General features: G+C 41.6%; 1 protein-coding gene across 2 annotated transcripts in view; it reads right to left on the minus strand.

The window, feature by feature from the left end:
* SRPX (sushi repeat containing protein X-linked) overlaps positions 1 to 25,134 on the minus strand; it is a 74,068-nt gene that overhangs the window by 48,572 nt on the left and 362 nt on the right. The gene's annotated exons all lie outside the window — the stretch shown is intronic.

Raw genomic sequence — 25,134 nt, forward strand, 5'->3', positions numbered from 1 at the left:
TTACCTCTGAGGAGATAGGGAAAGGAAAAGAATCCAGAGGAAAGAATTGCAAGGACTACAGGGTAACGTTTTTGCTCTTTTCTTGGTAAGTTCTTATTAAACTGGCTGGTAAGTAGAGGTGTTTGTGTTTTGTTTTGTTTGTTTACCATATCCATATTATATAAATATTCTTTTGTTCTACTCATTGTTTAAAATTTTTCAAGCAGAGCAATTAAAATATATTTGATGCAAAGAGCTTGTTAGGTTTGTTTCTCATTTGTTTGCAATGATAAGAACATGTTTATCCGAGAAGTTCTTAAAAATTACCATTTGGGCCTCCAACTAAAAGATATGCTTTGCCAATAAAATTAGAGAGTCTTAGATCTGGAAATACTCTTGAAAGATAATCTGATGCAGGCACCAGCCTCGTGTACTGAGAGTGTCCCAGTGAAAACTCAAAAGTTTGGAGACAGTCTTCCCAGCCTACTCCCAAGCTGTTCTCAACATTTCACTTTTAGGAAAGTTGAAATTTCTTCGTTAAAGTCCACCTAAATATCTTTCTTGCTTTAATATTATATGTGGAAAAAAGTCACAGATTAGGAAGAGGAGCTCAAGAGTAATGAGACCCCAGCTGGCAATTTTACCTGAGCTCAAATTTCCAGATCCAGGGAAACTGCATCCCAGGGCCTTAAAGAATATAAAGGGTGGACAGTGAAATTATTCTTCATAATCACTGAAAAATTAAGGGAAACCAAAGAAGTGTCAAAGACTGTGGATAGACAGTTTTCAAACCAGTAAAAATATGGAGTATGGAAACTGTAGACACGAAAAGTTTCAATTTTATCCTAAGCGTTATTTTAGTACAGATTATTAACAACAACAAAAAAAAACAAAAGGAAGAATTTTTTAGAATAGCATTGGAATCAGCATTGGTTCAAAAAGAGCAAATCAGGCCAAAGTAACCTCATTTCTTTGGTTTACCCAAGAGAATGCCTCCTCTAGTAAATCTAGTTTACATAAAGGTCCATTTAGAGAAATACTGATTCATGAATTGTATTCACAGAAAGCAATTACTTTTCACTTTTTTGAATATAATCCACAGAAAATGTTTCATCTTGTGACTCAGTACACACATACATTTATATGATCGAAAAATAAGTTTCACGGAACAATCTTTAAGGTATGATGCCCTCTCATATTTGCTATTCTATTACATTTTAGTTTTTAAAAAGTGCTGATCATGACCACTACAAGAATTTCACAACCCATTAACAGGTAACCTCCTCTCAGGAGATGTGCTGTAGGGCTCTGTGTCATTCTACCAGTGAAGGAAGAATTAAGAGGAATAAATCTGTAGAAAATAACCAAGCTGGAGAGGACAAGATCTTAGTTTTGTTTCTCCCAAAGCAGAGTCTGAAACAAGGACTTGGGTGCTATTGTTCATTTGGAAGGTGATCCCAGGAAGCGCAGTGAGAAAGCAGGGGAAATGAGAAAGGAAAAGGGGAAGAGCCCATAAAGATATACTAATGGGGTTACTTCTGGGGGCAACCTGGATTCATTCCCACTGAGGAGACTCTGAGGAAACACAACCCAGGGACATGAAAGGTCAGGTATTTACCCACAGACTCCTGTCCTTTTTGGCTAAGAGCTGGTGGGGTGTTAACGTCCCCTACTCTACCAGAAATTCTTGCTGAGTGAGCTCCCACGGGACTGGAGAAAATCCAAAGGCAAAGCCTCTAAGACATGTGGACATCTAAGGTGAGAAACTGTCAGTATGTTTGAGAACTGTCTACCTCAGCTGCAGATGAATCCAGAGATGGGATGAGGGGAGATGGCACAGGGCATCAACAATGTTGGCTACAGATGGGCAAAACCAACAGATGACGAAATCATAGGCCATAGCTAGTTTGAAACCTACAAGGAAGAATTTAATAGGGATTATAAACGTGAAGTCTTGTATTTCTCTCCCTACACTAAGCTATACACCCAGCAAGCGGGGAGACCTCCCCTGGCAGGTTTGGGAAAGAGCAGCCAGCTAGCTGTCCACATTGTGAGCCAGCAGGTGAAATAGTTTCTTAAAAAAGAGCAACAGTGGCCTGCAAGAGGACAGAGGCTAAACCAAAGAAGCCTGGCTTATCCTGGACTGAAGCAACCACACTGGAATAACAGACCATTTGGGCCAATTCTTTTTTTTTTTTTCTTTTCTTTTTTTTGGACATGTTATAATTGTACATATTTATGGAATACAGAGTGATATTTTGATATGTGCATACAATGCATAATGATTAAATTGGGGTAATTTACGTACCTATCACCTCAAATATTTATCACTTGGGGCCACACTTTGAGGAGGACACAGAAATGCCAGAAGATGCTAGAAAGGAAAAACAAAAAATGACCAACAGAGACTAGCTTTCGCAGCAAATAAATAAGTAAACAAATAAACAAAAAGTTTGTTGAATGGTGAATAAACTTTAGGTTTGTAGCCTGAAGAAAATGAGACTAAAAGGAAATAGAATCCCTGTGTTCTGATTTCTCAATGGCCATCCCATGGATAAAAATAGACAGAGACTTACTTTGTGCAGTACCAAAAGTGAGAAATAAGGACAATGGCTATATGTTATGTAGAGCTGATTTTAGCCTAGTGTGAGGCAGGGTATTCTAAGACTTCGAGACCATCTTGAGATTCCATCAAAGCTTACTGAAGCTGGAAGTGTTCCCATGAGGCCAAAGGATGCTGGCAAGAGGGGTGAGATGAGGGAAGTAGGGTGGGGCTCTATGGCCCTTTCCAAGATTAAGATTCTATGATTCTGTGAAATTGTAGTACCAAATAACGTCTTGCACACAGACTCAGGATCAACTTTTACGCTATGAAAAAGCAACCTTTGGGGAGGGAGTGGTGTACAGAAACGTGGAGGACAGGACAAAATAAGACCCTAAAGTAAGAGAGAGAAACAATAAAAAGACAGAGTGATGAACGCTCACAAAAGAGCGTTTCTTTATCTCTGGAGAGGAGAGAAGGATCTACGGCTTTCAATCCACTGCCAATTACAAACTTAGGGTTCTGCCTTTTCCCCTGCTGTAAAAGAAAGGTGAGGAGGGGGAAGAGAGAAGCCTCAGAGAATACCAATTTCATGTGTCTCAGATTCAATTCAAAGAAAGAAAAGCTGGAGGTTTCACTGCTGTCATTTAGAAAATAAGCTCCAGACTATTTATCACACATATTGCTGGAGATTTAGAGCACAGATGTGCAGGGAAATGATGAATCCAGATATGCCCTGGCTTGTTAGGAACACTCACAGTGACTATCAAACAAGCAAGCACCCTGGGGTGGGGGCTAAGATCACTGCATGATCACCACTATGATTCTGGGCTGTAAGCAAATGCTTCTTTTGAAGTAGGATTCTACAACGCTGATGGTACAAACGTTAGGCAGGCGCCGGGAAGCAAAAGTATACTGGAGAGCAGAATAAAAGAATGTTAAGAGGAAAATTAATTTTTAAGCTGGATGAGAAAGGTGACTCGTTGCATAATAAAGGATATTAATAGCATATTAAGTTCTGGGGCCCAAGCAAAACTCAGGGATAATACCATAAGCCACTTGTAATAGATATTTTATTTTTTAAAAAGTACACAATTCAATGAATTGTTATAAACTGAACACACCCATGTAACAGAACTCAGATCAAGAAACAGAACATGGTCAGACACCTGCCACTATCCTGACGTCTATAGGTTGGTGCAAAAGTAATTGTGGTTTTTTTTTTCCATTGCCATTGGCAAAAACCACAATTACTTTTGCACCAACCTAATAACATCACAAGTTGGTTTTCTTTCATATACTTATAAGGTATTAAAAACATTTGTGAGTGAATTAAAACCTTAGTATGCTATTTCAGAGGTGAGACTCTGAGAAGAGCACAGAGTCTTTCTAGAAGACTAGGAGTAAAATAATGGAGTGAGATGCTAAGAATCCTCATCTAGCTCTGCTACTAGCTAGCCATGTGACTTTGGCCAGCCCCATCACCACTCAGGAGCCTTAGTTTCTTCCTGTTTAAACATGGAGTTGGTATATTCTATTAACTACTTTTAAAATTCAGATGCAGGCATTGCATCTGAGGGAAAGACTTGATTTCTAGAGCGTGAGCAGGATACAGATGAGGAGGGAGATGAGATTGACAAAATAACAGAGTGGCTGGGAAATAAAAAAGGACAAAAGGTCTTGGATACCAGGTTTGGATGCTCTAATTGAAAGCAGAATGGCTTTTAGACTTCAATCCTGATTTACATTACTGAAGTGTTTTTATGAGTTAATGATGAATTACATGTCAACACTGTTTATTCAAAAGGGAAGACTTCAAAAGAGCCTATTAATTTGGAGGATTTGGCTTTTGTTGATGTTTTGAACAGAATGTAGATGTTAACACAAATGTTTTCCAATCCTTAACTTTATTGCAATTAAGCTGAAGTCAACTCAAAATAAGAATGTGTGGCTGGTTCATCTGTGATTAGAAAGAGCTTGGATGGAATAGGAAGCTGAGCCAAACACCTGAGCTATGGCCACCTTTCATGTGACTTGTGTGGCTCATGGGTCTGTTGCAGAATGTGAAATCACTTGTCTCTACTGGGAAACAAGCCAAATAATTCCTCACAATTCACTCTTTTGTAGATGACTGGATATCATTTCACTTTTTAAGGCTGTTTAATGTTTGATGATACCAATACAAGGGCCAAAATAAAAGCAATTTAATGAAAAGTTTAACAATAGCCTCATCTGGGTGAAAGATCATCTCTTACTGAATCTCCCTCAACTCCACAATTTCCATTCCTCAGACTACAAGCAGGATTGCTCGTTCACTTTTCAAATAAGCTATCTAATAAAGCAGAAGAAGGACACTGCCCTAGTCCACCATCTGTTGTTAAAATACCACAGACAGGTAATTAATAAAGAGGAGAAGTCTATTCAGCTCACAGTTCTGGAGGCTGAGAAGTCCCAGAACATGGCACTGGTATCTGGTGAGGCCTTAATGCGGCATAATCTCATGACAGAAGGGCAGAAGAGAGTACATGAGACAGAAGGGGAAAGAGGGGGCAAACTCCTCCTTTCTATCAGGAACCCATTCTCGAGATAACTAACAACCCACTCCTGCTATAATGGCATTAATCCATTCATGAAGGCAGAGCCCTAATGGCCCAATCACCTCTTAAAGGTCCCACCTCTTAATACTGTTACTATAGCAATTAAATCTCAACATGACTTTTGGAGGAGACAAACATTCAAACCACAGTAAACATACAGCATTTGATGCATAATCATTCTGTATTGTTAGGTTCCTTTCATTATTAACATATTTATTGATATTAGCTCATTTTAAAAAGGCTTTCAAAAATGAGCTAATGTCAATAAATATGTTTTTGGAGGGGACTAGATTTACTTAAAGGAACAAATGTAACATATTTGTTCCTGGTACAAATATATCATCCCTCTGAACTTTCACAGTGACCCTATAAGACTATTATTCCCCACAGTGACCCTATAAGACTATTACTCCCCACTTTTGAGATTATGATTTTTTCTTCTCTCATCCTAGTAGATATATCTTTAGAAAACAAAGTGTTTTCCAATGATAAACAATCCCAATCCTTTCTCTAAATTATAATGACTATAAAACCTCACCCAAAAGACTTTTTACCATCTGCAATGAAGTCAAAAGTAATTTTCCAGGTCTAACAATATACTAGGCATCATAGTAAAGAAAAAGTAGAAAATAAAGAAAAGAAAAAACAAAGGGGGAAAGAAAGAAGGAAGGGAGGAAGAAAATTACCTATTTGACTACCATGAAAAGGATAACGTAATGTTAAAAAGGTCACAATATTCCAATTCTGGGTAAGACATAGTAATTGTACTTCACCCTGTCTTTCCTACTGAATGCAGCTGAAAAACCTGAACAAAGTGCATCTGAACAGCTATTTGATGACTCTGAAAAAGTAAACATTAGCAGGCAGACTAAGAATTTGGGATAACACTGAATTCGTGTTACTTTGGTATCCCAGGACTAGACTAAAATCAGCCCAAACACAGAAGTAGACACTGGGTACAGAGAGAGTTCCAGGAGAAGCCCTCTATCTCTGACTCTAAGAGTGGAAAAGAAGACCTGTACTACTTCAGAGAGAATGAAGAAAATTCCCTGGTTTTCTTTTAATGCTTCAGAGAGAATGAAGAAAATTCCCTGGTTTCTTTTATGTTCATTTTCTCCATTATCTCATGACCCAGCCCCCATATAATCCTGTGGTGACAGTGGGCAGGAGTGACAGCAGTGGCAACTATAGCATTTGCATAGCAAATTCTAGTTACCTAAAACTCTGGGAATTAGGAATTTTTCTCTCTAGAAAAGATGTGGTCTTAAGAGGGTAGGAAGATGCCCCATGACTTTTTGTCTTTCTTAGTCTTCCCCTTGCTCAATAAACTTTTTTTTCAATCTTCTTTTTAATCTTGGTTTTTTCAGGAAGCTGTGGGACAATATCAAAATGTTTAACATTTCAGTCAATAGAGTTCAAAAAGGAGAGGAGAGAGAGTACAGTGGGATAAAACAGTTCTCAGAGGGGAATTTATAGCACCAGATGCTTATATTAGAAAAAAGAAAAGGCCTCAAAACAATACCTTAAGCTTCCACTTTAAGAAACTAAAGAACAAAACAAACCCAAAGCATGCAGCAGGACATAATAAAAATAATAAAGGCAAAAGCAGAAATTAATGAAGCAACACAATAGAAACAAATCAATCAAACCAAAAGCTGTTTTTTTGAAAATATTCATATCATTGACAAAACTCAAGCAAGATTGACAAAGAAAAACAAAGAAAATAAACAAATTACCAATATTAGGAATGAAACAGAGGGTATCACAGCAGACACCATATATATAAATCTACACATAACTTTGACAGCTTAGATGAAATGAACCAATTCTTCAAAAAGCACAAACTATCAAAACTCACTCAAGATGAATAGATAATCTTCCTAAAAATAAATCTCCAGGCACAGTGATTTCACTGGTGAATTCTATCAAATATTTTTAAAAGAATTCTACAGAATGTCTTCCACAAAATTGAAGTGGAGAACACAGGTCCTAACTCATTTTACAAGGCTAGCATTACTCTGATGCCAAAACCAGACAACGACTTTACATGAAAATAAAGCTACAGGACAATATCAGTCATGAACACAGATGTAAAAATCCCCAATAAAGTATTACCAAATAAAACACAACACTACATAAAAAGAATAATATGCTAACACCAAATGGTATGTATCCTGACAATGGAAGCCTAGCTTAATATTCAAAAATCAATTAATCAATGCAACCCACGACATTAACAAACTAAAGAAAATCCAGATGATCATATCAATTAATACAGAAAAGGAATTTAACAAAATGTAACATCCATTCGTGATTTAAAAAAAAAAAAAAACTTACAGCAATCTAGGAAGAGAAGAGAATGTCTTCAACCTGATGAAGGGGATCTACAGAAAGCCCACAATTAACATTATACTTCATGGTGAAAGACTGAAATGCTTTCCCCCTAAGACTGGGAACAACACAACACCCAGTCTCACTACCCTATTCAGCACTATACAGGTAGTCCTAGCCAGTGCAATAAGACAAGAAAGAAAGAAAAGATACAAAGATTGGAAAGGAAGAAATAAACCTGTCCCTGGCCAGGCCCGGTAGCTCACGCCTGTAATCCCAGCACTTTGGGAGGCTGAGGTGAGTGGATCCCCTGAGGTGAAAAGTTCGAGACCAGCCTGGCCAATGTGGTGAAACCACGTCTCTATTAAAAATACAGAAATTAGTCAGGTGTGGTTGTGCGCGCCTGTAGTTCCAGCTACTCAGGAGGCTGAGGTGGGAGAATAACTGGAACCCGGGAGGCAGAGGTGGCAGTGTGCTGAGATTGCGCCACTGCACTCCAGCCTGGGCAACAGAAGGAGAAGGAGAAGGAAAAGGAAAAGGAGAAGGAGAAGGAAAAGGAAAAGGAGAAGGAGAAGGAAAAGGAGAAGGAGAAGGAGAAGGGAAAAAAGAGAGAGAGAGAGAAAGAAAGAAGGAAAGAAAGAAGGAAGGAAAGAAGGAAGGAAAGGAGGAAGGAAAGAAAGAAGGAAAGAAAGAAGGAAAAGAAGGAAAGGAAGGAAAGAAAGAAATGAAAAGAAAATAAACCTGTCCCTATTCACAGATGACATGATTGTCTATGTAGAAAATCTCAAAGAATCAACAAAACAACACTTGAGGGTAGCAATATCACAAGATACAAAGTCAAACCACAAAAATTAATTGCATTTCTATATACTTGCAATAAACTATTAGAGAGTAAAATTAAGAAAATAAAAACATTTCCAGTAGTCCCAGAAAATGAAATACTTACAAATCTAACAAAACATGTATGGGATCTATATACTGAAAACTAAAAAATGTTTGTGAAAGAAATCAACTAAGACCTAAATAAATGGAGAGATGTACAGTGTTCATGGATTGAAAGACTCAAATATTAAAGATATCAATTCTCCCCCAAAGTGATCAGTAGATGTGACATAATTGCCATCAGAATACTAGCAAGGTTTTGCAGATATAAATAAGCTGATCCTAAAATTGACATGAAATTTATAGCCAAAACAATTTTGGAAAAGAAGAATAAAGTTAGAGGAATCACACTACCCAATTTTAAGACATATTACAAAACTACAGTAATCAAGACAGCATTGGTATTAGTGAAGAAATAAGCACATAAACCAATGGATCAGAATAAAGAACCCAGAAACAGATCTGCACAAAAATTTCCAATTAATTTTTGAAAAGGGTACGAAAGCAATTCAGTACAGTTTATTACATGGCAAGTACACCTCAAGTATAAAGTCGTTTTTAAAAACCCTGTGGGTTCTTCTCACAATTTTTTCTTATACCAGAAATTTCAGGAATGTTGAATGCATGAAGAGGGGCCTTTGGGATTCACAAAAGTGGGAAATTATTTGGCACATTGCAGCTGTTCATCCAAGCTTTTTTTTTCTCCCTAAATTTAGAAACTAGATGAAAACTGTTCCGTTACTTACTTCTCATGTAATCAGTATCCTTATTAAGCACTCAGCATTGAATTTAACATTAGGTCCTGAGAAAAAATAATGTATGATAATATGAAGTAATACATTTCAAACTTTACCGTTGCTTACAAATGAATTCAAAGAAAAAATCAAAGTCAAAGTACACTTATTACATATCAATAGTACCAAGGAAGACTAAAAGCCCCTTGTTACAGGCTCAAATGATGCAAGTTCCTTGAAATGAAAGGACATCAGGACACTTGAGGGCAGAACAACTAGGCGGTGGGAGATTTTTTTAGGGAGGCCTAAAAACCAGCCTGGCTTGGAAAAGCATGGTAGGAGACACCCACGTCCACTTGAGCTTACAGTAAATGATCTGCCTCAAATTGCCAGTGGCCAGTGGTTACTTAACGGCCATGGCTAGCAATTTGTGGGTGTCTGTCACATAAAGTCCAGTGAGAGAGACAGAGAAAATGGCTAGTCAGCCCTCTACAAGGAGCAGAAATGTGTGCAAGTTGTTTTGTGGGAGGTATAACCATACCTTACATTTGCACTGTATATTACAAATCACTTCCCTAAAAGAGCAAGTGGCTTTGTTCACAGTTGGCAGACAAAAGCAGAAGTTGCGTGAGTTTAATCCAAATAGCAGGTGGATAATAATATTGAACATATTTGGTTTGAACATATTTTGTCTGTTTTAAAAATCAGGTGGCTTGTTTTCTTGTTATTGAGTTTAGAGAGTTCTTTATATATTTCTTTTTACTCTCTTAGTGGGGTCTTTGGGAGAGAAGTTTTTAATTTGAATAAAGTAAAATGTATCAGTTACACCTTTTATAGACCATGCTTTTGGTGTCATATTCAAGAAATCTTTGCCTAACGCAAGTCACAAAGATTTTCTCCCATGTTGTCCTCAAGAAGTTTCATATTTATAGGCTTTATATTTAGGTCTATGTTCTATTTTGAGTTCATTTTTGTTTAATAAAGTCTTTGCCTTTGATAGAAGGAAGAGAGAGAAGTCTGAGATAGTGGGGGAGGGAGGTAGTGCTAGTATCAATAAGCATTGGAAAATGAGCCTTTGATATTCCCAGAGATGCTGATTTATTCACTTCTATGAACTTTCAATGAATCTGTATATGCCACATTCTGTAGCTAAACAGCCTAATACACTTGGCTAGCAACCTGGGGTCCAGCATTTAATCAGAAGGCATCCAGCAAACATCCTGGAAAACTAAACTCCCACCTCCTATATGCCCTCACAAACCAGCTCTGTAGTGGATTGCCTGCATAGTGGCCACTGACAATTCCTCCCACTCTGCACATGCATATAAGAGGTAGACTCCATCCACTACCACTACCATCCCAAATATGGGCCTGCCTTGTGATTTTCTTTGACGAATAGAATGTAACAGAAGTGATGCTGTGACAGTTCTGGATCTATGCCTTTAGTGTCCTGGTAGCTTTGGCTTTTGTCCACTGGGAGGCCAGCTGCATGTAATGCCAGCTTCCTGCTGGAGAGTAAGGCAACATGGGGAGATGGAAAAGAGCTAAACTATGCAGACTGCAGAGGCAGAGAGAGGGACCAGCCATCCCAACGATTTCGGTCATCCCAGATGAAGTGTCAGACACAGACACATGAGTGGAACCATCCTGGATCCACTAGACTCAGGTGAGTCACCCCAGACAACATCATGTGAATCAGAGATGAGCCATCCCCCAAAGTCCTGCCCAAACTGCAGCGTCATGAGTAAATACATAGTTGTCACTTATTTGAACCACTAAGTTTTGGAGTGGTTTCTTATGCATCAAAAGATAAGTGAAACAACCTCCAAGTGTCCATCATAGAAGCCTTCTTTGCAGTTCATTCAGTGACCTAGGGAGCTCTATTCAGCAGGAGTCAATTCAGCAGTACAAAGAACTCTGGACCAGAAACCAAAATCCTGGGTTAAGTTCCAGCTTAGCCATTGTCTGAGTTCCCCCAAAAGCATACTCTAAGACAAAGTACAAGTAGTTCATTTGGGAAGCAATCCCAGGAAGCATAGTGATGGACTAGAGCAGAGACAGAGAAGGGAAGAAAGACAATAAGGGTACTGCTCACTGGGCAACTGCTGTGAGTCACTGTTGTGGGCAATTGGGGCTCCATCCTACAGGGGACTCTTCTTCCCTCTCTGGCATCCAAATACTGCCTTTATATAACTTCTTTCCCCATTGAGGCAACTCTGAAATGTTCATTTTAACTTTATTTCATCCAGAAATAAATGGCAGTAGAATGGCTGCCTGGTGAGAGAATGATCCCTGCCAGACATGAGCTGCCAGAGACAGCCTTGCTTTCTGCAGCTGTTTCATCAGAGACAATATTAGACAATATTCCATCCTCTTATTCAAACTCTTCTGTGCAGACCCCAAAAGGAAGACCCCAGGGAGAGTCCATGGCACCCATAATCCCCAGGCACTCTGCCTTTAATTAGCCAAGACAATTAAAACAGCATGTGGCTTGTGAAATATCAATTGTGGTCCTACTTTAGAGAGCCAACAAAAATAAACTTAAAAGAAAGGCTTTATAAATGAAGGCATTACTCTGGTCCAAGGGAAAAATAATATTTTTCCAATTTAGTCTCCTTCTATTGTTTAATACTATGAAGGGCCAAAGTGTGTCCCTGCCCATTGCCCAGAGATGGGAGAGAGGAGACACAGAAAAAAGACAAGCACCTAAATCTGAGGAGGGCAGCCCAAAGCAGGGGACCTCAATAAATGCCAAGTCCTGTTCTCACCAAGGGGCATTCGCAAAGCTCTGTAGCCTGACTGTCCCCAGTCAACACAGACAGACAAAAAGAGGGCTAGCCTTTAAAGTAAAACCAGACAGTGGAACAAAAGCAATTTTGTGATGTGGCATGTGGTCCTTCAAATGCTTAACTCTCCTCTATAGAGATCAAATGGGACACAGAGAAAATCCAAGAAAGGAAAGGAGGATGCAGTAAGACTTTCAGCAGAAGACTCCAGACTAAGACACTGGCAGAGGCCACATGGCCTCACAGAGCTATGAGCATGGGAAGGAGACACTGAGCTGGAGAAGAGCTCTCTCTTGCATCCAGTTCACATTTGAGGGTTATCAAATTGCCTCTGTTCCCTGGCAAAGGAGATGATTCCACTCCTTTACAATTTGGTTCAGAAGGCAAAAACAAATCAAGAACCCATCCATCCACATCAGCTCTTGAGGCTTCACCTCCATTTAAATAAAGACAGAGTAAAGATCTAGGCAAGACTGTTTCAAAGGTCTACCCAATGTTCTGAACACCTGCCTGATAGAACAGTCTGCAAACTTTTAAAACAGTGTTTTTCAATGTGGGCGCTATGGCCATTCTGAGGGAGTCAATACTTTATTGTGCAGGCCTGGCCTTCTCTATCACTATGACAACCCAAATCACTACCGTGTATTTCCAAAGTCCCCACAGGCAATGGCATGGAAATTTAACAAAGACATCTTAAATCCATTTATGCCCCATCCACACATACATTTGTGGATATTCTTTTTCTTTATAATTGAGGTAAACATATATAGTAAAGTGCACAAATCTTAAGTGTATACGACTCAATACATTCTATGTATGTGCATACCCATGAGACCTCCCAACCCAGATCAAGATATAGAATACTGCTGGCACCCTTGAAGACCCCCTTGTGGCCCCTCCCAGTGGCTACCCTGTAAAGACAACTGCTATTCTGTCTTGTAACACCATGGACTAGTTTTGCACATTGTTGCTGAACTTTGTATCAATGGAATTGCCATGTGTACTCTTCTGTGTCTGGTTTATTTGACTGAACATTATGTCTGTGTTGTTGTTACATGTAGCAATACGTTATTTTTTTACCTTTTTTGTTTAAGAATCATAAGCATAGAAAACTGTCCAGAAGCTTATATCAAACTAATGAGTGGCAACTTCAGAAAAAGAGAATGGAATCAAGAGGAAAATGAAGGGTGGGCCTGCTTTCAACTTTTTATGCCTCTATTTGAATATTTTCATAATGAGCATGTTTTTACTTTTATAATTTTGTTTTAAAGAAAGGGACTCACTCTATCACCCAGTCTGCAGTGCAGTGCATGATCACGGCTCACTGCAGCCTTGACCGCCTGGGTTCAAGCGATCCTCCCACCTCAGCCCCTGAGTAGCCGGAACTACAGGTGAGTGCCACCACACCTGACTAATTTCTTTTCTTTCTTTCTTTTTCTTTTTCTTTTTTTTTTTTTTTTTTTTACAGAGATAGTGTCTCACTATGTTGCCCAGGCTGGTCTTGAACTCCTGGGCTCAAGCGATCCTCTCACCTTGGCCTTTCAAAGTGCTGGGATTACAGGCATGAGTCACTGTGCTCAGCCTGTAATTTTTTTTTTTTTTTCAAAAAATTGTGAAAAAACAGTGGCCAGCCTATAATTTTTGAAAACTTTGTTAAAATACATTCATCAGAGGATACTTTCAGCTCATCTGCAATATCAAATGGGCCATTTTATAGATATGTGTAACATTCAGACCACCAAGCCAAGAAAAGTAAACTACAGTATCTATTTTCTGCCCACCAAAAATGTACAGAAATGGAAGTTGTCAGTTGTCTCACTATTTTCACTGAAAATCAAGGTCTGCATGGCTTTCTCAACCTTCATTCCTCTCCTCAGCGGCCAACCCATGGAGGAAATAGAATAACTTAGTGCTTTCTCCCAACTCACCCTCAAGCCTCACTATCACTGAGAATTTCAAACTAAGTGACAACACAGCAGTTACATATCCTCACAGAGTAAACACCAAAAAGTGTTCAAACACAGGTCCATGGCTGTGACACCACTAGCCCTGGAAGGCAAAGGAAGAAGGTCTGGAATGAGAGGGAGTGAGCTGAGCTTTGAGAAGGAAGGCACAGTCTCCTCATGCTGAGAGCCACAGCTTCCCTCCTATCTGAATGTGTCCTGAGGCTTCCCATGGAGAAGAGGGTCACTCACTCAAATGAGAGCCATTTGGACTTGGCTGGCCTGAAAAGATGAGTTTGGAATTTGCATGAGAAAATTTTACAGAAGAGAGTATTCTGAAAGGAAGCAACGTGAAGAGGAGAGAGAAACACCCCAAGGGCTGTCCCCAGCTTTCTTTACATTTTAATACCAAAAAAACACATTTTAAAGAACACATGTTTATAATACCCAAAAGTTGGTGGCTTTCAACTCAAAAAAACTTCCTTTAACCAAAACACAATGACTAGAGAGACAGATGTGGGACAGATGATGCTACCCAAAGGTTGGGGTTTTTTTTCTTCCCTACTTCTACCTCCCCAAGCCTGCAGTGGTCACTGCCGCCAGTAAATGCTTCAGGAAATTCAATGTCATGTTCCCAAATGTCTTGTCCTGAAACCAAAAACACAGTGTTAATGGAAATCAACAAATTGATTTCCATTAACACTGTGTTTTTGGTTTCAGGACAAGACATTTGGCTAGTGAGATGTTCGGAGAAAACCATTTGAAAATGTCCACACCAGTGGTTCTCACACTTGAGGGTATATAAGAATCACTTGGAGGATCTGCTAAAACACAGATGACTAGGCCCACTTCCCACATACCCAGCTCATGACTCAGTAGCTCCGGGGTGTGGTCTGAGAATGTATATATCTACTAGGTTCCCAGGAGATGCTGCAGATGTTACTGCTGGTCTACAGACCCCACTTTGAGATTCTGTGGTCCTCACTATTCCTCCTTGTCCTCTCTCAGAGAGTAACAAGGTACACTAGCATATCAATGACCCTGAGCAGTCCTGCAATAAAGAAACCTATTTAATCCAGCCTTTTGCAACTAAATTACAATGCCTCCTGCTTCCCATACACCATTTCTGAATGTCTCTGGGAAGCAGTGCTTCATGGAAGGAAGTAGGAGAAGGTGGAGGGCTATGGGCCATATTACATACCAAGATCCTGGCAGGGCAGCACATCTGGAGACTGCTGTCTAGAAATCCAAGAAGCATTAAGAAATCTGTCAACAGGTAGCAAAAGCCAGTCCACCTCCAGCCTCAGATTAGGACACTGGATCTTAGCCAAGAATTGGCAAGAATAAAACAGGAACCTAGCTTTTAGAGCATCTAAGATATCAGGAGATTACCAAGCTTCAAACCTTAAGAATGGTTCAAACCCAGCTATGTGTCAGATAAATTAACCACATACAAGGCTAGTTACAGCATGCTGGCCTGGACCTCCAAGATGAGTCCCAAGTTGAGCCTCATGGTGGGGAAGAAGTAGCCCCAAACACCCAGGAATCTTGTTAAAAGGTAGGTGCTTATTTCATATCTATGATGGTGTTCAAGATTCTACATTTCTATAAAGCTCCCAGGTGAGGCTGGTTATCAAACCACACTTTGAGTAAGGCCTTGGATTAGAGGTTCAGCAAACATTTTCTGTAAAGGAAAGCATTTCAGCTTTACAAGCCATATGGACTCTGTCACAACTACTCAACTGCCATTGTATCACCAAGTAGCCATAGACAAATACTCAAAGGAATGAACATGGCTGTGTTTCAATAATATCAAAATTTGAATTTTATATCATTTTCATGTGTCACAAAACATCATTATTCTTCTGATTTTTTTTTCAATCAGTTTAAAATGTTAAAACCATTCTTAGCTCAACTAATCATATAAAAACTGGCAGTGAGCCATCTTTGGACTGCCTGGATTTTGTTTGCAGACCCTCACCCTAGATTACTGGTCCCTAACCTAGATCTACCAAATCAAAATATACAGATTTTGATTTGTGTATCAAAATATGGCCCAGGGAAACCATATTTCATCAGACTCCCCAGGTGATCCTAACTCAGCCTGTACAAATACCATTGCTGGCCAGGCACGGTGGCTCATGCCTGTAATCCCAACACTTTGGGAGTCCGAAGAGGGTGGATCACGAGGTCAGGAGTTTGAGACCAGCCTGGCCAAAATGGTGAAACCCTGTCTCTACTAAAAATACAAAACTTAGCTGGGAGTAGTGGTACAAACCTGTAATCCCAGCTACTCGGGAGACCGAGGCAAGAGAATCGCTTGAACCTTGGCGGTGGAGGTTGCAGTGAGCCGAGATCATGTCACTGCATTCCAGCCTGGGTGACAGAGTAAGACTCCGTCAAAAAGGAAAAAAAAAAAAGGAAAAGAAAAGAGAAAAAAATACCATTGCTGGGTTGGAAACTACTACTTACCCAACTGCCTGAAAAGGTGAGAGACCCCCTTTCAGTGCTGTTAACAGTTCAGTCTTCCTGACATCCCCAATTCATGGAGCTTGAGGGGCTTACTATGAGGGGCTGGGTGTTTTCCTCACTAATCCACTGCTCTCACTCTCACTCATCTCCCAAGGTGCTGCCTTCCCGCTAACCCCAGTGGCACTGATTTCTGGTATGAAGATAAAAAATCGCTGTGTCTTTAAGAGCTGATCAGTTCCAGGAATTCTCAGCCCCAGGAGTCTTGGCAGAGTGGCAGGAGCAGTCCTGATCACACTAGCCTGGTTTTCTTGACAGTTAAAGTTATTCATAAGGTATTAATACATCTTAGCTGCAGGGAAAAGCCATGCAAGGCCCCCGTTACCAATCAGCCTGAAGATGTGCTTTGCTGCTGCTCAAGGCTAAGCCAGGCAGGGGCTGTATTCCTGGCAGAAAGATTTAAAAAGAGATGAAGTTAAGGGGGGTTGCATTTGTTTTTGAGTTAGAGAAGGGAGGAAAAAACCTAAACTACAGGCTGTACATGCTTATCTCAGGAATGTTGGGGACTTAGGAAAGGAAGGCCAGAGGATTCAGTGATGAAGGCAAAGCCAACAGGAAATGGGAGAGGAGGGGAAGTGAGCCACTGTGTGGTAGTTATAAACAGGCAAGCCACCCTGTCTTGGCCAAGAGCTGCTTCCTAAATTTCATCGTGTAGAAGAATCATTGGAAGGATCTTGTTAAAATGAAGATGCTGATTCAGTAGGTCTTGAGTTTGGGCCTGAGCTTCTGCATTTTTAACGTGCTCCCACGTGACCCAAGAGTTCACCACAGATGCTGCTGGCATGCAAGCACAGCTTTTTGTTTTGTTCTCCTTTTACAGAGTCACAAGCTCTAAAAGAATATGGGGTCCATAGCTTGTCCCACTTGGGGTTAAGCTACCGACATCCAGGACTACATAGATATAGTTCAGGGAGTTCCCTGCACTACAGCACCCACCATCACACCCTCACAAAGAGCAAGTGGGGTCTCATCTCAAAACTAGCCTGCCCTCCACTCTCCAAGTCTTGAATCCTTGGACTCAAGGCCTCAAGTCCTTGAGTCTTGGGCCAGCCTCTATCCTTTTCTTGCCCAAAGTCTGTCTCTTGACCAAGACCTGTGTCCACAGATCTACATGTGCCCAGATGGGGGCCTCTTTTTCTAATTCACTCCAAGGTGCTTTATGCACTACTGGTGGCCCTGCAGCCAGCATTGAGAGGTGGTCAGGCACCATCGGCTGACTCTGGCCAGTATCCTGCCACAGTTGAACCTTGAAAGCACTATACTAAGTGAAAGAAGCCAAACACAAAAGGATAAATACTATGTAATTCCATTTTTATGGAAGGTCAAGTGTAGGCAAATATATAGAGGCAGAAAATAGATTAGTGGTTGCCTAAAGATGGGGGATTGGGAAATGATGGCGACGGGGTTTGGAGTTTATTTGGGGAACAATGAAAACATTCTAAAATTGGTTGTGGTGATGAATGCACAACTCTGTGAATATGCTAAGACCATTGAGTCATACAGTTTAAATGAATGAGGTATGGTATGTGAATTGTATCTCAATAAAACTGTTATTAATGTAATCACAAATCAGTTGAGGAGTTCAAAGCAAGTGGTACAGAGAGGAAGCATCTGGGACTCTGACAACCTCAAAAGAGGGCAAGAACTGACATTGGGGCAGCGACTTTTCAGAACTCTTGAAAAACATCCAAACAGCTCTAGATATGAGATGCTGAGAGTACAGCCAAGTGTCAATATAAAGAATAGCTCTGAGACACACCCTGGACAGGGGCTCAGTGAACAATGCTGTATTTGTCAATTTTCACACTGCTATAAAGAAATACCTGAGACTGGGTACTTTATAAAGAAAAGAGGTTTAATTGGATCACAGTTCTGCAGGTTGTACAGGAAGTATAGCGGCTTCTACCTCTGATGAGGCCTCAGGAAACTTACAATCAAGGCAGAAGGTGAAGGAGAAGCAGGCATGTCTTACATGGCCAGAGCAGGAGCAAGAGAGATGGAGGAGGTGCTGCACACTTTCGAAACAACCAGATATTATGATAACTTACTATTGCAAAAATAACACCAAAGGGGATGGTGCTAAACCATTCATGAGAAATCAGCCCCCCATGATCCAGTCACCTCTGGCCAGACCCCACCTCCAGCACTGAAGATTACATTTTAACATGAGATTTGGGTGGGGACACAGATCTAAACCATATCAAACGCTCAGTGCCATTCATTCTTGCCTGCCTATCTCTGGTGCCCCACAGGATGCCTGACATGTAGGGACCACACAAAAATTGGATTCAGTGCATGCCTATGAAGTGAAAGGAATTCTATAGCCACTAGACTGAGCTCTACTCCCAATTCTGCTTTTAATTCTCTGTGTGACCCCAGACAAATCCCTTCATCTTGCTGAGCCTCAGAGGCTTCTCCCTAAAATGCAGGGCAAGTTACTGTCTCAGGCATCCTCCCAGTCTGAGGTTCCATGGTTCCATGAATTAGGCAACCCATGCAAGGGAGCCTGGGTGTGGAACAGAGAAACTCCTGCAGAAATCTAGATAAAGACCAAGATACCCACGGGCTCAGAACTGGCCAGAGGCATGCCCCCCAGCAAATGTCACTCCGCAGATTCACTGAGAGCCTCCCAGAAGTCAGGCTCCCTGCTAGACCATGAGAATACAAAAATGAACAAGATCCCACAACCTACTCATGTAGCTGGGGGCATCCGATCCCTGAATAGGTAATGGTGCAACATAATGACCCTACCCCTTGGAAAGCTGAATTAAAATCTAAATGGAAACAGAATTTCAGGGTCGGGTATGGAAAGGAATTGGAGCCTTGATCTGACTAATACTGAGTCAGTACCAACATGTCTGTCAGAGTTCCTATAAGGAATTGCCACTTTGCGGGCAGAATCTCAGAAGGTGGAGGATGTAGCCACTCCACCACTTCCTCACCACTCCACAATGGGCCTGCCAAACCTTGGCTTAATTCTCACCCTGTGGCCCTAATTTAACTAGTGTTTGTGAACAATCTTGGATCGCTGGGATTGGCAGGGTCATTCAGCTCAGCCACCCACACAATAAGTGGCAGGCGAGGGTCATCCATTAGCAGATCATGGGGTGTAATCAGCATTGAGGAGGTTCTCATTAAGTACAACTGGATGTACATTGCAAACAGCTAGCGATAGCAGGGGACATGAGCTGCTAGGACATGTGATTACACTACAGGTCACTGTAAGAGTGGGACAGAAGAAATATTGCAATGATATTTCAAGGCCAAGGCAGAAAGTCTGTCCCCAGATTCTATGTTTGGATCTATTACTCAGAAGAAAGTTTGATAATCATTATGCTCAATTTACAACCCCAAACCTCTGGGATAATCCAAGCCATTATGTCCAAACCCATTTATCTTCTCCCTGGAGAACAATGTATAAAGAAGTATCCAGTGTGAGCTAAGGATTACGGGTGAGTGAATCATTCAGCTCCGGAATGAGTACTCCAGAGGTTTCTGAGGTCAGAATGTGCCAGACACCCGTATGATCCAGGTGCTACTAATTATCATTTGGAAAACTTGGGGGCTTAGCAATGCTACCAAGGACTTTTCTCTTGCACAAGCTTTTCCTCTAAATCTTTATCTGCAAATCCTGCCCCCAGAGCTCCCTTGAGTTTCTAAGTCTCTTAGAATAATGTCTTCGGGTGATTTGACATCCAAGAGCCTTCGCAATTAACTATGCCCTGATTCATTGCCTGTCCAAATGGACAAATTTCCTTTGACATTTAGCTATCTTACAATCCGTTTTCTCAGGAAAGTATCATCTTGGAAATTCTGGTTAAATCCTACGGGGGATATTTGAAATAGGAAGCTTTGATTCTCTGTCACAATTACATCAATCAATAAATCCACAAACACTGACTAAAGATCCTCCCCCAAGTCACACTGTACTAAGTGGGGCAGGGGGGTACAGCAAGTTACCAGCCCAGGCCTGAAGGCAATTACAATTTATGATTACATCTGTTTTGCTTGGTGCTGCTTTTTAAGTGAAAATAACTGGAAACTATACACCTGGCTGTAACTGGAAAGGCCACCTGCTCACTGGTTCAATCAAAGTTTACCTACTCTGGTAATTTCATCTTACTCTGTACGTTGATTTTTCTGCCCATTAAGTGCACATTTTCTCATAGAATTCATGAAGATGCTCTAGCAACTAGTGGTTTTGAATCAGGATAGAGCCATCTCCCCAGAAAAAAGGACACTCACACAGATTTTTGTCTCCAATTTCAAAACATTCTTAGAGAAGCCCACACATTCTCTACTTTCACTTTTCTTGGGCCTTTAGTGCCACCATCTCCGCATCAGCAAGTCTCAGCATCATTCTTCAATAACCAATCCCAGTGTTCCCACATAGCTCCTCTCTGTGCTCCCCGGGCCTGTCAATTCAACTGTATTATACCATTGATTACCTGAAATAACTATGTCTCTATTTCCCCATAAGACAGAAAGCTACAAGAGAGAAGAAATTACATACCTTCTTCATCGTGGTCTCCCAAGCACACAAATGCTTCATCATTCAGTGTTCACTTTGAAAATAAGTCTCTGGGCAGAGCCCAGGTTTTATTAGAAAAGGTAGAAACTGATTCTATGTCAGAACTAAACCCAAATTTCCCAGAGAAAGATTCAGGCTTAAAAGATCACCCTCCTAAAACAAATGGCCCATAAAAGTTAGCAGTTCAGACATCACACATTAGGAAAGTGTCATCTCGGAAATTCTGGTTAAATCCTACAGGGGAGACTTGAAGTAGAATGCTTTGACTTCCTGTCACAATTACTTCAATCAATTAAGAACTGAGGGGCTGGTTTGAGAAACTCCCTATGAATTGGAACTTGGGAGAGGTTATTATTCACACTGCTATTTTGGAAGCGAATCCTTAACCTGGCCATTAATCATAACTTGCCTGCTACAACTTTCATACTATGCTATAGCCTGGCAAAACTAAAACGTCTTCTATTTAAATTCTCTCTTCACTTTCAATTACTAATTTCAGTTGTGTTCTCTGAAAGAGGGATTGATGTAGCACACATATTTGCGTTTACTAAGGAAACCATTCAACCACTTTGGAAAGGCACAGATCAAGGTGGCCAACAAAAATAATAAGTGCAAACTCCAGCTTGCGGCTGCAGTCAGTCTCTCAGCTTACAGCCCCCAACAGAGAAGGTTATTGCTTAAACGGAGAGTGTTCGTAGATTTAAAAGGAACCTCTGTAGCCAGTAAGCCATCGTTTCTATGTACGTAGACTCACGGTGGCACAAAGCCCTGTGTACCTGTGCACATGTTCCCCTCAGCTCCTTTCCTGTCCAATGGCCCATCACTGGAGTTACAGGCACTGTTAATTCATTAAGCACAAATATCCATGTGGCACAAAGTGCTCTGCTAGGCACCATGGGAAATACAAATAAGGGTAAGACACAGCAAGAGCTTAAAATCTGCAAGGGCTTAAAATCTGCAAGAAGAAGAAGAGCGCATAAATTATGATAATATACAGCATTATCATATGTGACATATGTGATAAATATAAGAGACCTGAGTGAGACCATGGGTGTTAAAAGGAAGGCAGGTTGCTTCCCATTGGAGTGACCAAGGAAGGGTCTCATCGAAGTGGGGGTGTTGCTGGATGGTGGGCAGTATTTGGACAAATGGCCAGGGGGAAGGATTCCAGGTACAGAAAGCAGCATCTGCCAAGAAGGAAAATGTGACTCACGTTCTATAAGGATAGGATTTTAGGGAACCAGGGGGAAAAGTCTGGAAAATTAGGCTAGAAGCAAACTGTCTAGGCCCCTAAAAACAACTAACAACTTTCTACTTGAGGGAGAACAGGGAGCTGCTGTCCTAAGTTTTTGAGTAGGGGAGTGATGTGATAAAAAACAGTACTAAAGTCAATGGACTTAAAAGACCATTATCTAAAGTGAGAAAGTAAAATGAGCTAGAATTAGGGAGACCAAAAGTGAGAAGGTTATAGCAATAATCTAAAAGAGAAAAGCAGCACTGGTTATGGGGCAAGGACTGATGAGTTGGGAAGATGTGAAGATGCAGCTTTAACAATGGTTTCTGGTGTCTCATTCAGCTCCCAAATCTGTGAAATGAGTAGTAACTAACAAACAACATTGTACTGTACTGAGAGTGTTATCAATGAAGAAAATGCTAGAGAAAAATGACCTGCTCTCCCCAGCATATTTCCTTTTCATTGCAGAGTACTTCTGTCAGCTGATTACACGTTTTAAATCTAAATAGGAATTCCTAGCCTGTTCCCGGTGAGACCTTAATTATAGAACCTGAGTTAGGTGCTCCATTCCTAGTACTTATCTCCAAATGTGGTATTTCAGAAGACTGCTTCAGCTGATATAGTCTGGTTTGGCTTTTAGCAAACCTCACTTGGTTTTCCTGACTAGTAAAACCACGCTACTTTAGCAGTTTTCTCCAGATGTAAGATTCACGAAGCCTTTCTTAGAGGCCATGGTACTCATTCTCCATCTTCAGCCTTGTTTGCAGAAGGAGGCAGAGTGAACCTACAAAATCTCACATGCAAATACAGCTCTAAGAATTATTTTAAGAACAGAATCAAAATTCTCATCTGTTATAAGCATACAAACACAGGCAAACGCAAACAACTTTTCTACAAATTTTCCATACACTTCATGTGGGTTTTTATAGACACTGCATCTTTGCTAGGCTGCAAAAAAATAGATCAGAGAGTCAGAAAAGCTGCATTAAATTCTAAGATGGAAGAACTCCAGACACCTTCTAGGAGTGGGAATGAGAGTGATTTACTCTCACTCTGACAGATTTGCTATTCACGTGCAGATGGTTACATAATCGACTTGCTGATTGGGGCCCTAGATCTCCATCTTCTTTCAGGAGTTCCAGATTCAGGGCCCTTACTTTCTCTCTTACTGGACATATGATGTCCACTTGCTAGGAGAGTGTCTTTGAAATGATCTTTAAAATTTGTCACCCAGCACTTAGAGTGAACTCAGCCAATGTGATTTGCTTTCAGACCCAAGGGCCTAGAGAGTTTCCCCTCCCCAGCCTTCCAAAGCCTCTGGCTTGGACTGAAATCCCCTCCTCTGGATCTCACAACCTCGGCGGAGCACACTTCCCAAGAGACCCCATTGAGCCATGCCAAAAGGAGGCTCAAGAGGAGTGTCTATCAAGCAGCTCCAATCAGCTTCAGCTCATTTGTGGTCTGAGCAGAGCCAGAGGGCAGGTTAGGAGTCAGTGGAGGTAGTGGCAAGCAGGAACATGGTGGCTAAAAGTTGGGAGCAGCCTGCAGGCTGGCAGAGGGAGCCAGGAAAGCCAGGGATAGGTCCCAAAAGACTGTGGTAGTGAATGCCCAAACTGGCAAACTCATGATTCTGTGGCTGGGCCCTGGTAGCAAGCTATACTATATAAAGGTGGAAGATGAGAGAAAGGAGAGGGGAGGGCAGGGGAGGAGAAGGGACGGAGGTCGGATGGAAAAGGAGAAGGGGTCCCCAGCTTGAGAAAGGCTCAACAAGAAGTTGAGGTTCCCAGGCAGCTCACAGACACCTCCCAATTCAGTGCGGAAAAGCTATCTCTATCTTCTCACCTTATTTGCATGCTCCCCAGAAAGCTGATTCTGGGGCACTTAATGACTTCCTCTTCCCCTATAGGTTCATTTTAACCTGATTCCTGCTAACGGGGGTGGGAGAGGTGGTATTAACACACCATGGGAATGACAGTTGCCTGGCAGTAAGGATAAAATTTCCTTTCCACTTTACCCTGAATCAGTTCCTACAAAGCAGCTGAAAACTTAAGAGTCAGCTCAAAACACAAATGTTCCTGTTTATTAATTTACAAATTTGTTTTATTCATTCATTTAGGTGCATGCAGAGAGTTTCCCGCAGCCATCCCTACATCTCCCAAGCACACTGGTAGAAAGATGGGCATCCTCTATCCTTCTACCAGAACTCAGTAGGTTCATTTCTAATACCCCAGATTTAAGCTGCCCACAGTGTTGAATGCAGAGCCAAATATTTGCACGCCCTATAGCCCACGTCACCCACTTTCCCATTAACACTAAATTAAAACGCATCCATGGATTTCCTCTCCATTCCGAGGCAACAGGAGTGCGTGGCACATTGCCCTACTCCCCTGAAGCTCTTCGCTAACTTAAGACTCCAGGGTGAGGAAGTTAGCTGGAGCTTTTTAAAGTGCATCTCCAAAGATAATTTTGCTCACACCAGGAGGGCCCCCAAGAAACACCAGGGCCCCCTTAGATGCCGGAGACCACGCCCTACAGGAATAAGCCGCACCCTCTGCCCAGCAGAGCCTTGCGCGAGTAGCCCTCTTTCCCTGGGGCTAATCAAGTGCATGCCACATGTCACCACTCAGCCGGCGATTCTTCCTCAGAGGCGCAGACTTTCTCTGAATCCCCAGCAGGGGGGGTTAAGAGATTCAGGGGAGGCCCCGCCCGTGCCTTCCACAAAAGTCGCTTTCCCGTGGCTCGTGCCCTGCGGCCCCAAGGGGGTAGCCTGGGACGTGTAGTGGGAGGGCATAGAGGTTCCTTCCAGGACAAGCTGCCAGCCTCCAGTGAGCAACCATGTGAGAGGCAAAATTCTGGGTGTGAGAAAGTAGCAAACTAGTCTGCGGCCAAACTTTCTCTCTGGAGCCTCCTACACCGAAAAGGGTTTGATTGGAACTCTGGAAGCCCGGACGCAGAAGGTGCCCGGGCTCCCGTCGCCGCGAGGGCGCCCCGCGCCTGGAGATGGAACAGTCAGTTCTTCCCGGTGCGTGCCCAGACACCAGCCCCG

The sequence above is a fragment of the Macaca mulatta genome, chromosome X (assembly GCF_049350105.2).
Source record: "Macaca mulatta isolate MMU2019108-1 chromosome X, T2T-MMU8v2.0, whole genome shotgun sequence".
NCBI lineage: Eukaryota > Metazoa > Chordata > Mammalia > Primates > Cercopithecidae > Macaca > Macaca mulatta.